This window comes from Rhinolophus ferrumequinum, chromosome 10 (genome assembly GCF_004115265.2).
Source record: "Rhinolophus ferrumequinum isolate MPI-CBG mRhiFer1 chromosome 10, mRhiFer1_v1.p, whole genome shotgun sequence".
In the NCBI taxonomy this organism is placed as follows: domain Eukaryota; kingdom Metazoa; phylum Chordata; class Mammalia; order Chiroptera; family Rhinolophidae; genus Rhinolophus; species Rhinolophus ferrumequinum.
In genome coordinates, this window is record NC_046293.1 from 55,307,189 (window position 1) to 55,321,319 (window position 14,131).

Genomic DNA, 14,131 nt, shown 5'->3' on the forward strand with positions numbered 1-14,131 from the left:
AGTCTAGATACTAAGGAACCAGGATAGAATAGAGTAAAACAGTAAAAACTGCCAAATAGTTTACCTCATTTAAATCTCAACAACAACTCAGAGGGCAGGTATTATCACCTTTTTACAAAAGAGGAAACTGAGTCTCCAAAAGGTTGCTTCCAGTCACACAGCTGTAAGCAGCAGAACCTCAGGTTTAAGCTATGACCTTTGCAGCCTCCCAAGAGTTTCCACAGGCACCCAAACAAAATTCCCTAGAGCCAGAAGCTGCAGGCAGGGCATAAGTGCAAGGACTGCATGACTAACTGTTCCCATAATGGTGTCATAACCTCCCCTTCTACCAGCCCCCACTCTCTGAGCCACGCTGACCCAGCTCTTTTTCCCTTTGAATTTGTCATGTCTTAATGTGGAAATTGTGGGAATGTGTGTGAAGGGTTAGGATATGTGGTCTGTCTGCCTCTCAAAGAGAACTTGATTCTGAGAGAAAGAACTCCTGAGTTCTTTGGCTGGCTTGCTACCTTCCTGCAACCTGGTTTCCCTCTCTGCCCACAGACTGAGGCAAAGAGTTTGTATATAAATATTTTTAATTAAAATATGTTCTACTGTTGCAAGAGTGATAAGGTTAGACCCTGAGAGTATTTTCTAATGATCAGAGGCTATGGGGCTATGGGTGGAGGGCAAAAGTTTATAGAGGTCTCCAAGTGCAGGAGAAGCCAATTTCTAAACTATCACCCACCCCCTGTGACAACCACCCTTAAAGGGTAGCCTGAAGCGTTGGACATCCTAGTATATAAAGGGCAAGTGTGGGGCCCAAAACTGGAAAAAGGAGGTGATAAAAAAAACATAAGTTGTAACCAAGTCAGTGCCAGCCCAGACACTGCTGATGATCTAGAGACATGTAGGAGAAACATGGTGTTAGCTGCTGACTGATTTTTCCCTCAGAGCCCTGAGGGGATCAGGAGAACGGGAACTTTCCCTTGCTGAATGGAATTGGGTTCTCTCCAAGCTGTTACTCTTGAAACTTTTGTTTTTAAGAGGAACCCCCTACACACACACACACACACACACACACACACACACACACACAGACACACACTCGTTTAATTAGTCATGAGTTCCTAGAAGCCAGATGGGGAGTGATGGCCAGGATTGTCCACAGCTGGAACTGGTTAGTGACCAGGGAAGTGGGAGGGGTGTGGGGACGTGGGGATGGCTCAGGGCCTGGGCCAGCACATTCTGTTCCCAGGATGCCCCAAACTTCCTCAACCCGCATTAAGACCACTTCCTGGCATCCCCCCCACCCCCCACTGCCCCTCAAACACTCACCTACTCAGACCTTGGCCTGAACGGGCTTGGCAAGGGAGGACATCAGACCCAAATTTTTAAGTTCATCAGTTCCTGTCAAAGTATGAGGGAGACCAAGATCTGCTTCCCTTCTCCAATTCACAGAAAAAGATGTTATCCCTAGGACTCCCCTAGAGATTGCTGGAGGCTTCTGCGGGTGGTCCCATAAGCCGGCAGAGTGCCAAAGGAATGCATGAAGGGATAAATGCTAGCCTCTGGAACAAGGATGGGAGTAAAAGAATCAGAGCTTCAGTGTTCTTTTAGCATCTGGGATGATAGGGAAACGGTGAAACACAAAGGATTTTTGCTCCTTCTGGGAATGGCAGACTGCCCTTTCCTTAATGAAAACTGAATTGATCTTTATTGTTTTTCCCAAGGGCAGTAGAATGTGGGGGAGCACTTTGGCTTCCTGGTCTCACTCTGTGACCCCAGGAAACAGATCTGTCCTAATGTTTGAGAACTGTCACGGACCTGGAAAGTCCATCTTTGGCTACTGTTTTGTTGGCAAAAAGCTTTGATAGGGGGTTGTCAAGGGAGGGAATTCAGCACTGACTTCCCCATTTGAAGAGGGTAGTAACTAGATGGGGGAGGGAGACCTGGAAAAGACCCAGTTCTCTTTCTGCCAGTCCAGCAATGCAGAGAGAAAGCTGTTTGGGTGAGAAGGCTACCCTTGAAGGGGGGAGCTGTATAGGGAGAGTGTTCACCTCTGTACCCCCTGGTTAGCCTCTAACTTACTTAAGAAGGATAGTGGGTGTTCATCAGTGTGGTTTTGTTTTTTAGTGAATTCATTAATTTGACAACGGGGAAGCGTTGACATTGCGTACAAGTATATCCAGCACATAGTGAGGAAGAAAGAGCTCAAGAATTTTAAAGTGCCAGCAGGACACAATTCCAGTTTGAGTTTGATCTGCTTGCAGCTTTGGCAAAAAGCTGTCACTCAGCTATGAAAGAAGTTTTTGAAATGGAAAACAGGAGAAGATAGCTGAGGAGAAGACCATTAATCCTAAGGAAGACTGTATTCTCATAGTCTCAGATATTTTTATCCAGAAGCTATTCCTAAGGATGTGTGTGCTTGCCTCTTGCCCATTTTTGTAAGACCCATTAATGTGGGTGTGTGTGTTATAAAAAATTGAGATGATATGTAACGGTTTGCCTGCTTACAAAAAGGAAACCAGATATTGATGAAATAGGAGCATGCTGGAAAAGATTTGAGAGATCTTTGAAAATCAACAGCGGGAACAGGTGGAATAGTTGATCACTGGCCAAAAAGCAAGGCTGACCACTGACCAGAGTAGCCAGGGTGGTCAATAAAATCAGAAAGAACTGATAAACAAGGGTGTTAACCCTCTCCTACGAGGCCAATGGCAGTGGCCAGCGGCAAAAAAAGAAGTGAAAAAGGCAGTCAGGTTGGGGAGCTGAAGGAGCATGGGAAACCAAACCCAGCTTGAATTAAGGTTGTGTATTGAGGGCAAATCTATTTCTTTTTATGACTGGACAGACAGAGTGTACCCTTGCAAATGTAAGGAATGAATATTGGCAAAAGTTGTATTCATCCATCATTCATTGCTTCACTAATTAAATCTACCGGTATTTCTTAAACTTTTCTGATGAGTCATTGTATTAGTGTGGGATCAACCAGGAAAGAGAAATCACACAGTAATTTGAACAAGGAAAGTTTAATATGCTAAATGGCAGACAAGAAGCTGCAGTGCCACGCCCACAGGATTTGCTGGAAGTCTGACCTCTACGGTGTCAGGGAAGGCTGTTCAGAGGAAGATGTCTGACCTTTCAATACAAAACTTCCTAAGGGTTGCTTATGATGGAAAGCTGCTGGCCTCTGGATGCTGCTGGCTACCAAGAACCGGATGAAGCCATGTGTAATGCAGGAGCCTGCTAAGTGAGCACATCACAACCTGGAAGCAAAAGGCTTTTCTCCTGTACTGTCTTTCTAGCACTTTTCTACTGATAAAACTTCAGTGCCCACTGGCAAAGGAAAAAATATTCAAAGGGCCCCATCAATTTGTATAAGAGCAGGCAAAAAGGATGAATCTGGAGCAGAGAGGCAATAACTCAATAACTAGCAATGTCTTCTTGGGGCTAATTTCTATTGATTGTCTTTTCCCTTGAGAATTAGTCACACTTTTGTGTGTGTGTGTGTGTGTGTGTGTGTGTACATTGAAGACTTTTGGATTGCATCCTAGACATTATGAATGTTATGTTGTGGAGACTGTTTTCTGTTCTATTCCTCTGAAATGTATAATTGTTTCTGAGTAGATGATTAACTGGGTTGGGATCAAACTGCAAATTCTCTCTCACTTGTGGTGGGTGGTAGCACAGATCTCAGTTAAATTATTTCAGCCTTAACTGCAAGCTGCTTTGAGTCTGCCACAAGCAGAGATTGTGCAGACTTGGACAGTGTTTATAAACAGATTTGGGGCCCCATTTTCTGGCTCTTTCTTTTCTCGGATTGCCTTCTCACTTTCCCATGGCTGTGAGTGCCCTGGGCACTGAACTCAGGTTCTTCAGGCCAGATAGACGGTGGGTTTTCTGTCAAAGTGTTAGCTGTCCCATGCCTCACTGTGAATGTGGTCTGCCCTCAGGTAACACTGCAAAAATGGGGAACTCACTCTTCGCCAATCCCTTCTTCCAAGTTTTGGCTCTCCTCTAAAACATGCCTGCTTTGGTTCGTTCTCCAGAGCATTCAGGTAGATGTTTTTTGTGTGGTGTCCTGAGCTTACAGTTGTTCTCTGCAGAAATGTAGGACTCTTAGAACTTTACTTCACTATTCTGGGAGAAGAAGCCCCTAGACCATGTTATTTTATCAGTAAAAAAATTGTCCATTAAAAATTAAGATATAAACATCAACATAGAGTGGATTATAACAGAGCTATGCAAAGCCATTAATTAAAGAAATAGAACAGCTTCCAGGCTAGAGAAAGATGAAAGAAGGAAGAAAGGGAGGGAGGAAGGGAAAGGGTGGGGGGGGGGGGGAGAGAGGGAGAGAGAGAGAGAGAGAGGGAGAGAGAGAGAGAGAGAGAGAGAGAGAAAGAAGGAAAACCAGGCCAATCAAAAGGAGTTTTGTTAGCTATGGAAGCATCAAAAAGCAGTCATAGAAGTAAACACTGGCAATGACCATTCAATCCCTGTATTCAGAGAATGAATCTTGGCAATGAGCTTAAGTATTCAGGCCATTTGACAAGGCCATCCCCACTGTGAAAGTAAATGCATCACACAATGTAGCCTTATGCTTTCAATCTGTCTAGTAGTATAATTTACTCTCTAATCCCAATTTCCATCCTGTGGTAAACTGAAAAATGTGCCTCCTCAAAAAAGATATCCATCGCCTAATCCCTGGAACCTATAAATATTACCTTATATGGCAAAAATAAAAAATAAAAAATAAAGCGTGGAGGTATCTTTGCAAGTATGAATAAATTAAGGATTTTGAGATGAGAAGATTATTTTGGATTGTCTGGGTGGACCCTAAATGCAATCACATGTATCCTTATAAAGCAGAGGGAGAGTGAGTTTTAAACCCACAGAGAATACAATGTGAAGATGGAGGCAGATACCAGAGTGATACTGTCACAAGCTAAGGAATGCTGGCAACTACCAGAAGCTGGAAAAGGCCAGAAATAGATTCTCTCTTAGAGACTCTGAGGGGGGTGCACCTTTGCTGACACCTTGATTTTGATCCAGTGATTTTGGACTTCTGGAGTTCAGAACAAGGAATACATTTCTGCTGTTTTAAGCAGTGATGTTGGTGATACTTTGCTACAGCAGTCATGGAAACATGCATGCTCACCAGGCAACCTCCTGGACATAACTTGGTGAACCAAATTAGGAGCAATATTTGTGGAAAGTTAGAGTGCTGGTTTGCTCACCCAATTATTCTGTCCTTCATGGCAGGTATAGTACGTGTAAATTGGTAAGCTGACATTCTAGTTTATATACTCTGATTTATTTATCAGCTGTGAGGTTGACTGATATGAGTCTGGCCCCAGGATCTACTCTCTGTTGACAAAACCAGATATATGTATCTGTAGGGATATTTGCAAGATCCTGGCCATGGCAAGCAAACCAAGAAAATAAATACCTTGTGGAGGTCTCTTGGGAGGTATATATCTGGTCTCTCCTAGTTATTCCATGATCTTATGATCAGTTCTCTATTTCAAAACCTCATTAATAATAACATTAGCATAGGACTTAAAAGTTTACAGAGTTTACATTCAGAGAAATAAAGAATTTTGCCAAGCCGGCCCGGTGGCTCAGGCGGTTAGAGCTCCATGCTCCTAACTCTGAAGGCTGCCGGTTCAATTCCCACATGGGCCAATGGGCTCTCAACCACAAGGTTGCCAGTTCAATTCCTCGAGTCCCGCAAGGGATGGTGGGCTCTGCCCCCTGCAACTAAGATTGAACACGGCACCTTGAGCCGAGCTGCCGCTGAGCTCCCAGATGGCTCAGTTGGTTGGAGTACGTCCTCTCAACCACAAGGTTGCTGGTTCGACTCCCGCAAGGGATGGTGGGCTGCGCCCCCTGCAACTAGCAAAGGCAACTGGACCTGGAGCTGAGCTGCGCACTCCACAACTAAGACTGAAAGGACAACAACTTGAAGTTGAACGGCACCCTCCACAACTAAGATTGAAAGGACAACAACTTGACTTGGATAAAAGTCCTAGAAGTACACACTGTTCCCCCAATAAAGTCCTGTACCCCTTCCCCAATAAAAAAATCTTTTAAAAAAAAAAAAAAGAAAAGAAAAAGAATAGAATTTAGTAAGAACCACCCAGACCTTGAGACCCTTGTCTTATCTAAAAACCGCAGGAGAGAAACTCTAGGCAGAGGGATTTTCATTAAACAAAACCATACTTGTAATTAATGTCCTGTGTCTATGTTAATTGCTTGATAAATATATGTTATTTACATAGTGTTGTTCTTCCCCCAAAATTCTTTTGTTTCAAAATCCTGGTTTATACAATCCATCCAAGTATCACTAACCTTAGAAATACGTGAACTCAAAAGGAACCCAACCCTTCCTCTAGATCAGGTTTGGTACCTGGGTCAGACTTGACCTTGCCTGAGTGTGCCAGACTCAGTGATACAGATTGTTTATCAAGTAGTGCTGAAATAGGCAATATCACAGATTTAGGTAGTGCCTAAAGGTAGCTCACATATGTGGAGCAAGAGCGGTAAGTCAGTTTCATAAATAACTTTGATACACAGGGACTGTGTAATAAGTACCATGATGAGACATATAACGGGCTATAGAATTTGGAGACGGAAAGAACTATTTTCAGCTGGAAGATTCTGAAAACAGTTCACAGGTGAAGTAACTTTTCAGCTGAGGTATGAAGGATGACTAAAGCATTTAAAGATAACCTTTATTGTGCTTTTCTTTTGGTTTATTAAAAATAATGCATATTTATTATAATACATTTAGAATATAAAAAATTGTATGAAAGAAAAGAAAAATCATCTATAATTTTACTACCTAGACATAACCACTGCTAACATTTTGGAGCATTTCCTTTTAGTCTTTCCACAGTTATTCTTCTACAACATAGTTCTTTTTTTTAATGCCCATCTGGCAGTCTATCACACAGCGTAGTATCCATTTCATCCATGGATTTCCATTTTGTCAGTGGATTCTTTAAAATTTTATTCTTTGTGTTCGTTGCATTTTTTTCTCATTTTATTTTTATAAAAATACTCTTAACAAAACATCTTTGTGACTAAATCTTTACATATATTGCTTTTTCCTTAGGACAATTCCTTTTTTCTTTTAATTTTTCAATTATAGTTGAATTCAATATTATATTAGTTTCAGGTGTGCAGCATAATGGTTAGACATATGTATACCTTACGAAGTGATCCCTCAATAAGTCTAGTACCTACCTGAAACCATAGTTATTAAAATATTATTGACTATATTCCCTATGCTGTACTTAACATCCCCATGACTATGTTGTAACTGCGAATTTGTACTTCGTAATCCCTCACCTATTGCACCTCGTCTCCCAACCCCTCTCCCATCTGGCAACCATCAGTTTGTTTTCTGAATCTAAGAGTTTGTTTCGTTTTGTTTGTTCATTTTTTTTTAAGATTCCACATATAAGTGAAATCATATGGTATTTATCTTTATTTGTCTGATTTATTTCACTCAGCATAATGCCCTCTAGATCCATCCATGTCACGAATGGTAAGATTTTGGGGCCTGCCTGGTGCAGTGGCTCAGGTGGTTGGAGTGCCGTGCTCCTAACCTTCATCACTGAGGTCGCCGGCTGGATTCCTACATGGGACAGTGAGCTGCATCCTCTACAGCCAAGATTGTGAACGATGACTCTCCCTGGAGCTGGGCTGTCCTAAGCAGCCGGAGGTTGGAGTGTGCCGCCGTGGGCTGCTGTGTGCCGCCATGAGTGGCCATGAGTGGCCGTGGGATGCTGTTAGGCTGCTACTGTGAGCAGCCGATGGACGGACGACTGGTGACAGACTGCCTCAGCTAGGGAGAGCACAAGGCTCGTAACACCAGCATGGGCCAGGGAGCTGTGTCTTACACAACTAGACTGAGAAACAACAGCTTGAACAGGAGTGGGCAGGGGGGACGTGGAAGAAGGGGGGGAAAAAGTAAGATATCATTCTTTTGTATGACCAAGTAATATTCCATTGTATATATGTATATCATACCTTTTTTATCCAATCATCTGTTGACAGACACGTTCATTGCTTCAATATCTTCGCTATTGTAAATAATGCATATATATTTTCACATTAGCATTTTGGATTTCTTCAGATAAATTCCCAGAAGTGGGATTGCTGGGTGATATGGTTGCTCTATTTTTAAGTTTCTTAGGAACCTCCATACTGTTTTCCATATTGGCTGCACCAATTTGCAATCTCACCAACAGTGCATAAGGGTTCATTCCCTTTTCTCTACATTTTCGCCAACACTGTTTATTGATTTATTGATGACAGAAATTCTGACAGGTGTGACGTGATAGCTTATTGTGGTTTTAATTTGCATTTCTCAGATGATTAGTGACATTTAGCATTTTTTCATATGTCAATTGGTCATTTGTATGTCCTTTTTGGAGAAACGTCTATTCAGGTCCCCTGCCCATTTTTTAATCAGATTGTTTTATTGCTGTTAAGTTGTATGAGCTCTTTATATTTTTTGGATATTAACCACTTATTGGATGTATCATTGGATGCACCTTTTTAGGCTTCTCAATAAAAATGTTTAAATTGTGATAAAAATATATATAGCGTGAAATGTATCATTTTAAACATTTTTAGGTATAAAATGAAGTAGCATTAAGTGCATTTACAATATTGTATAACTATCACCACTATCTGTTTCCAGATTTTTTCATCATCTCAAATTAAAATTCAGTACCCATAAAGCAATAAATCCCCATTCTGCCTCTCCCAGACCCTGGTAACCTCTGTTCTACTTATTATCTTTATGAATTTGCCTATTTTAGGTATCTCATTAAAGTGAAATCATACAATATTTGTCCCTTTATGTCTGGCTTCTTTCACCTGTATAATGTTTTCAAGGCTAATCCATGTTGTGGCTTGTATCAGAATTTCATTCCATTTATGGTTGAATAATATTCCATTATATGTATATATCACATTTTCTTTATTCATTCATCTGCTAATGGAAAATTGGGGTTTTCCACTTTTTTGGCTATAGGCCTCAAATATTTTTAACAAAGTGTCCCTACAGGAAGACTTTGACAATTTGCACCACCAGAAATATGTGTGCTCATTTCCCTGATACTAACCAACACTGAGCTCTTTTTTAAACAACATAATAGTAAAAGTGTTTTACTTTTAAATTCTGATAAATACACATTGCATATAGGGAAACAAAGATAACAAAGAAAGAAAGACAGAAGAAAGACAGAAGAAAATAGAATGACATCTTTGATGTACTAAAAGAAAAAATGTCAACCTAGAATTCTATATCCAGTGAAAATTGAAATGTCTGCTCATTTCTGACTATAACAATGTAACTGGTATCAGATTAGCCCTCCCACCATTAAAAAAATAGAAACTGTACAAAATACATGAAATAACTGTTTTCAGATATTGGACAAAGGCAACACAGAATTGTGATCCCTGAGAAAAAAGGAAAAGTAAATAAATTATATGAGCCTTTCAATTATCCCAACTGTCTGCCCAGAGATACTTTCCAGACTATAGCACAGGAATGGGAAATACAAGCAGAGTACATCCGTTTTGCTGAGGTGAGGGGACAGAGGTTAGATATGGGGGAGGCTGAAGAGGTTGGATTTTGTGGGAGAGAGTACTGGGGATCAGGGAGCTATGCAAAAAAAGAGCTCCACAAATCTGCATATTAGCCCTATGAGCCTTTCGCTGAATAATAGGCTCATGCCTAGAAGTGAGAGGCGAGACTCCATGAAACTGGCCTCAAATCAACTACCAGGTAAAGAACAATTGCTGGAGAATTATAAAGTGAAAAATTACTGGATTTTACACGTGGATGGAAAAGTTAGAGTTTCAACCGGTCGGGCTAGAGAAATCTTGTTGAATATTCAGAGCATTCAGTCTGGAGACCACCAAAAAGCCATGCCTTAGGAGTAGGGCTCCTACTAGCCTAATAGTAAAGCTACTTTGGACCTACCCTAATAAAACTTAAAACATGCCTCAAATGTATCAATCTGATATTCAAGTAAATTAGCTGCCTTCCAGGATAAAGCCCAATATTCTTTAAAGGAAGACAGTAAAATCCAGAAATTCAACAATATAACAATTACAATGTCTAGCATCTAATAAAGAATTACTGGACATGCTCCCTCCAATCACCAAATAAGTAAATTAAATTAAATTAAAAAGGAAAATGTGATCTATAGTCTGGAGAAAATTAAATAAAAACAGACCCAGAAATGACAGAAATTATGGAATTAGTAGATAAGGATTTTAAAACACCTATTATAAGTTCAAATATTTAAAGAAAACCACAAATACGATGAAGAAAGAAATGGCAACTATAAAAAAAATTAAAATTCACATTTGAAGTCATATATCCCCCCCCACCCCCCCCCCGTCTTCTGCCTCCCCCTCCCCCACTCCGGTTCAAGCCATTGTTTCTCAGTCTAGTTGTGTAGGACACAGCTCCCTGTATTATGAGCCTTGCATTCCTCCCGGCTGAGGCAGTCAGTCACCAGTTGACCGCTCACAGTGGTTCACAGCAGCTCACAGTAGCCCGTGGCGGTACACAGCAGCCTACACTGACATCCAGCTGCTCACGGCAGCCCAGCTCCAGCGAAAGCTGTTGTTCACAATCTTAGCTGTAGAGGGTGCAGCTCACTGGCCCATGTGGGAATCGAACCAGTGACCTTGGCGCTAAGAGCACGGCGCTCCAACCACCTGAGCCACCAGGCCAGCCCATACCATATTATTTGAAGGCAGACTAATATCATGCTCAGGAAAACTTCCCCTTCCTGAAATAGATAGCATTTTGACAAAAAAGATGAGAAGAATAGTGTAAACTTAGATACTGAGGTAGAAAAGCATAATCTATATTCAGGAAACAAATATTAAGTGAGTTTGGCTATAAAAGGCATTTAAGGGAATCACAGAGTTTAAGGTAGGAGAGTAATTTAGGAATAAAACATAGAGGGCTGTCTTAGTGCATTTGGCCTGCTATAACAAAATGCCACAGAGTAGGTAGCTTATAAACAACAAAAATTTTTTGCTCACAATTCTGGAGACTGGAAGTCTGAGATCAGGGTGCCAGCATGGTCAGTTGAGGGCCCTCTTCCAGGTCGCAGATGTCTTGTATCCTCACATAGTGGAAGGGGCTAGGGAGCTCTTTGTGGGTCTCTTATATAAGAGCCCTAAGGAGCTTGGTCTCCATTGAGTAGACCAAAGGGAAACACTAACGTTGTTATTTAATGAAATGATACCATCAACATTGGGCTTAAGGGAGGTAAATTCCTTTTAAAAATCTTGTTGAAGATCCAAGTATATAGGACAGACTAGGAAAGTGGGTAGCTAGCTGGAAAGCTAGCTGGAAAGCTATCTAACTAACTTGGAGACCAGTTAGTGTGCTTTTGCAGTAGGTCAGACAAGAAGTGACTAAGGTATCCACCTGGATAATAAGGATAAAAATTATATTGTTACCATAGAAATAAATAGCCTTGGGCCTCTTTCAAAGGTATTTGGTTTTAGACAAATTGAATTTGAAGCACCAGATCCAAATGGGAGATACTGGATTCGGCAGGTTTTAGAGATGACTGGGCTAGAGAAAGATTGGAAGTTATTAGCAGAGAGGTAATTATTGAAATCACAGGAGTAAATGAAGTCACTGGGGAGACTTGAATACAGCAGAACCTTGTACGTTTCTAGGATGTTGGAAGGCTCCTATTCATCCTTCCAGGCCCAATCTCGGCCTAGGGGTCGTCATCTCCTCTGGAAACCTTCCCTAATCACCACATCTCTGCCCCCACCCCCACAGCTGACTTTGGGATCCCTTCTCTGCTTCCATAACACCCTGTGTATGCCCCTAATAGAGTATTTATCACACTTTATTATTGTTGAGTGTTTACCTATTTATTTTTCTTGAGATTCTAGAAAGGAGGTACCAAAATGTATTCAACTTTGCATTCTCCTGGCCTATAGAAGGCTCTTGAAAAAAATGTTTGCTGAATTTAATCAAATTCCGTGACTTGTTGCTTTCCCAAGGAAAAGATACTTTAATATCTCCTCTCTCTCTTCCTCTCACCCAATTCTATAACCCCAGTCAGTTATTTATTTTGGGGTATAACCTCCATCACTTTCATTGCAGTTCAGTATCTTCTTTGATCTCCAACAGAGAACACAGAGCATTCCTGATCTCTTTTGAGAGATGGCAGTATTGACCAAAAACTGTAGCCTCTCCTTCCCAGATTCTCTATCCTCCTCCGTTTGTAGGACTAAGTTATAGTTAGGAAGAAGAGGGAGCTCTAGATACCTTCTCTTGGAATGCCTGGGAGCTCGAAAAGATTTTCTAGCTGAGTAAACCTATCTGCTAATCTCAAAACAAGCTGGAGTTGACAGTCGAGGTAACTTGCAAATATTGACCCCTCACAGTACCACCTAGTGGAGAATAAGAAACTAACACATGGGCTGTGAGCCCTTGAGGGTAAATGGCCAGTCCCAGAATAACTCACTCCTAGATCACTAGAATCTTTATTATTTACACATTAGAAGGGAATCATCTGCAAGGAAAAAAGACGTGCCAAATAAATAGTAATACACCTCAGGAATAAAAAGAAAGCCAGGGGCTAATTTACTTTGCCATAAGCTACAAGGATTCATTGGGGGAAATAACTAAATTAATATCCTTCTATTCTACCCTACCCATCCCAAAAATAGAGACCAGAAGGAGAGTGTGTGAAGCCTTAGCCCCTCAGTTTTGATTTTATTGTCTTTCAAATTTATTTTTCTGCAGGTAAAGAATATTTCTTACATTCTAGCCCACTACATACATACCTACACATTTTAAAACAAAATTATTATAAACATATTTACCCTTATTAAGCATCAGTCTCTGCTATTTTCTATTTAAGAAACTACACTGGTCACAACTTTCTAAATTGATTTCATGACCCACATTTAGAAACCCTAGCTTATGTGCAAATTTTCATCCTATTCATTGATTTTATGTAAGGAAACGTAACCCTGCAAAACTGAAAGCAAATTCACCACAAACCTTTCACGCTGCCAAGCCTTTGACATACTTGCTCTCCCCTCCCTGCCTTTCTTAGATGTAAGTCACCATCTTCTTCAAAATCCAACCTCACCATTAAGCTTCTCCATCCCTCCGAATTGTTTCTTTCTTAGCTCTCCCTCAGCACATTGCTGATACTTCTACATAGAACTTAATTAAATCTGCCTAGTACTTAATTCATGATTTGCATGACTTCATAACCTCCTTAAATGAAGGTTCTACAATGTATTCATAATTGCATTGCTCCAGACTAGCACAGTGACTGACAGAGCCCAACAAATACCAAAATAAACTTTAATCAAACCACTAAAGACCCAGGAAATTTAAAGGCTTACTGAGGTAAATTGTTTTGCAAAGCAAATAATGTCTCCTTAATAATGGTCTTTAAGTATAGATTCCTCTAAAACCTCTGAACTTAGAGAGCATCAAACACCTACGTATAAGCCAATTAAACCTTACGTATAAAATCTTCGTAATTGTGTAGGGGTCGGTCCTACACAAGGGAACTAGGGCTTTTGGTCTCACCCTGAGGTGGCCAATCAAGTCCTCATTAACTGCTCATTTGTGCAAGGCACAAATTATCCCTCCTCTTGTTTCTCCTTGTGGCTCATGGCCTCATTCAATTAGTGAAGTATTTGAGAATTTACTATGTTGGGCACTGGACAAAATGATGATAAACACAGTCCCAGGGCTCGAGGCACGCATGATCTAATGAAGGGGAGAAGGGCTAACAAGTAAACAAGCATGACAACATAATGTAACACACGCCACCACAAACGTTAGTGTGCCGTGATAAGGAAGAGAGGCACCAGAACACTTTCGATGGTTGCCAGATGGGAGGGCGTTGGGGGTTGGGTGAAAAAGGGGAAGGGATTAAGAAGTACTAGTTGGTTGTTAACAAGTCATGGGGATGTAGGGTATGGCACAAGGAATATAGTCAATAATGTTGTAATAACTATGGATGGTGTCAGATGGGTACTAGACTTATCATAAAGTATATGTGTCTAATCACTATGTTGTACACCTGAAACTAATATATTGTATGTGAACTGTAATTGA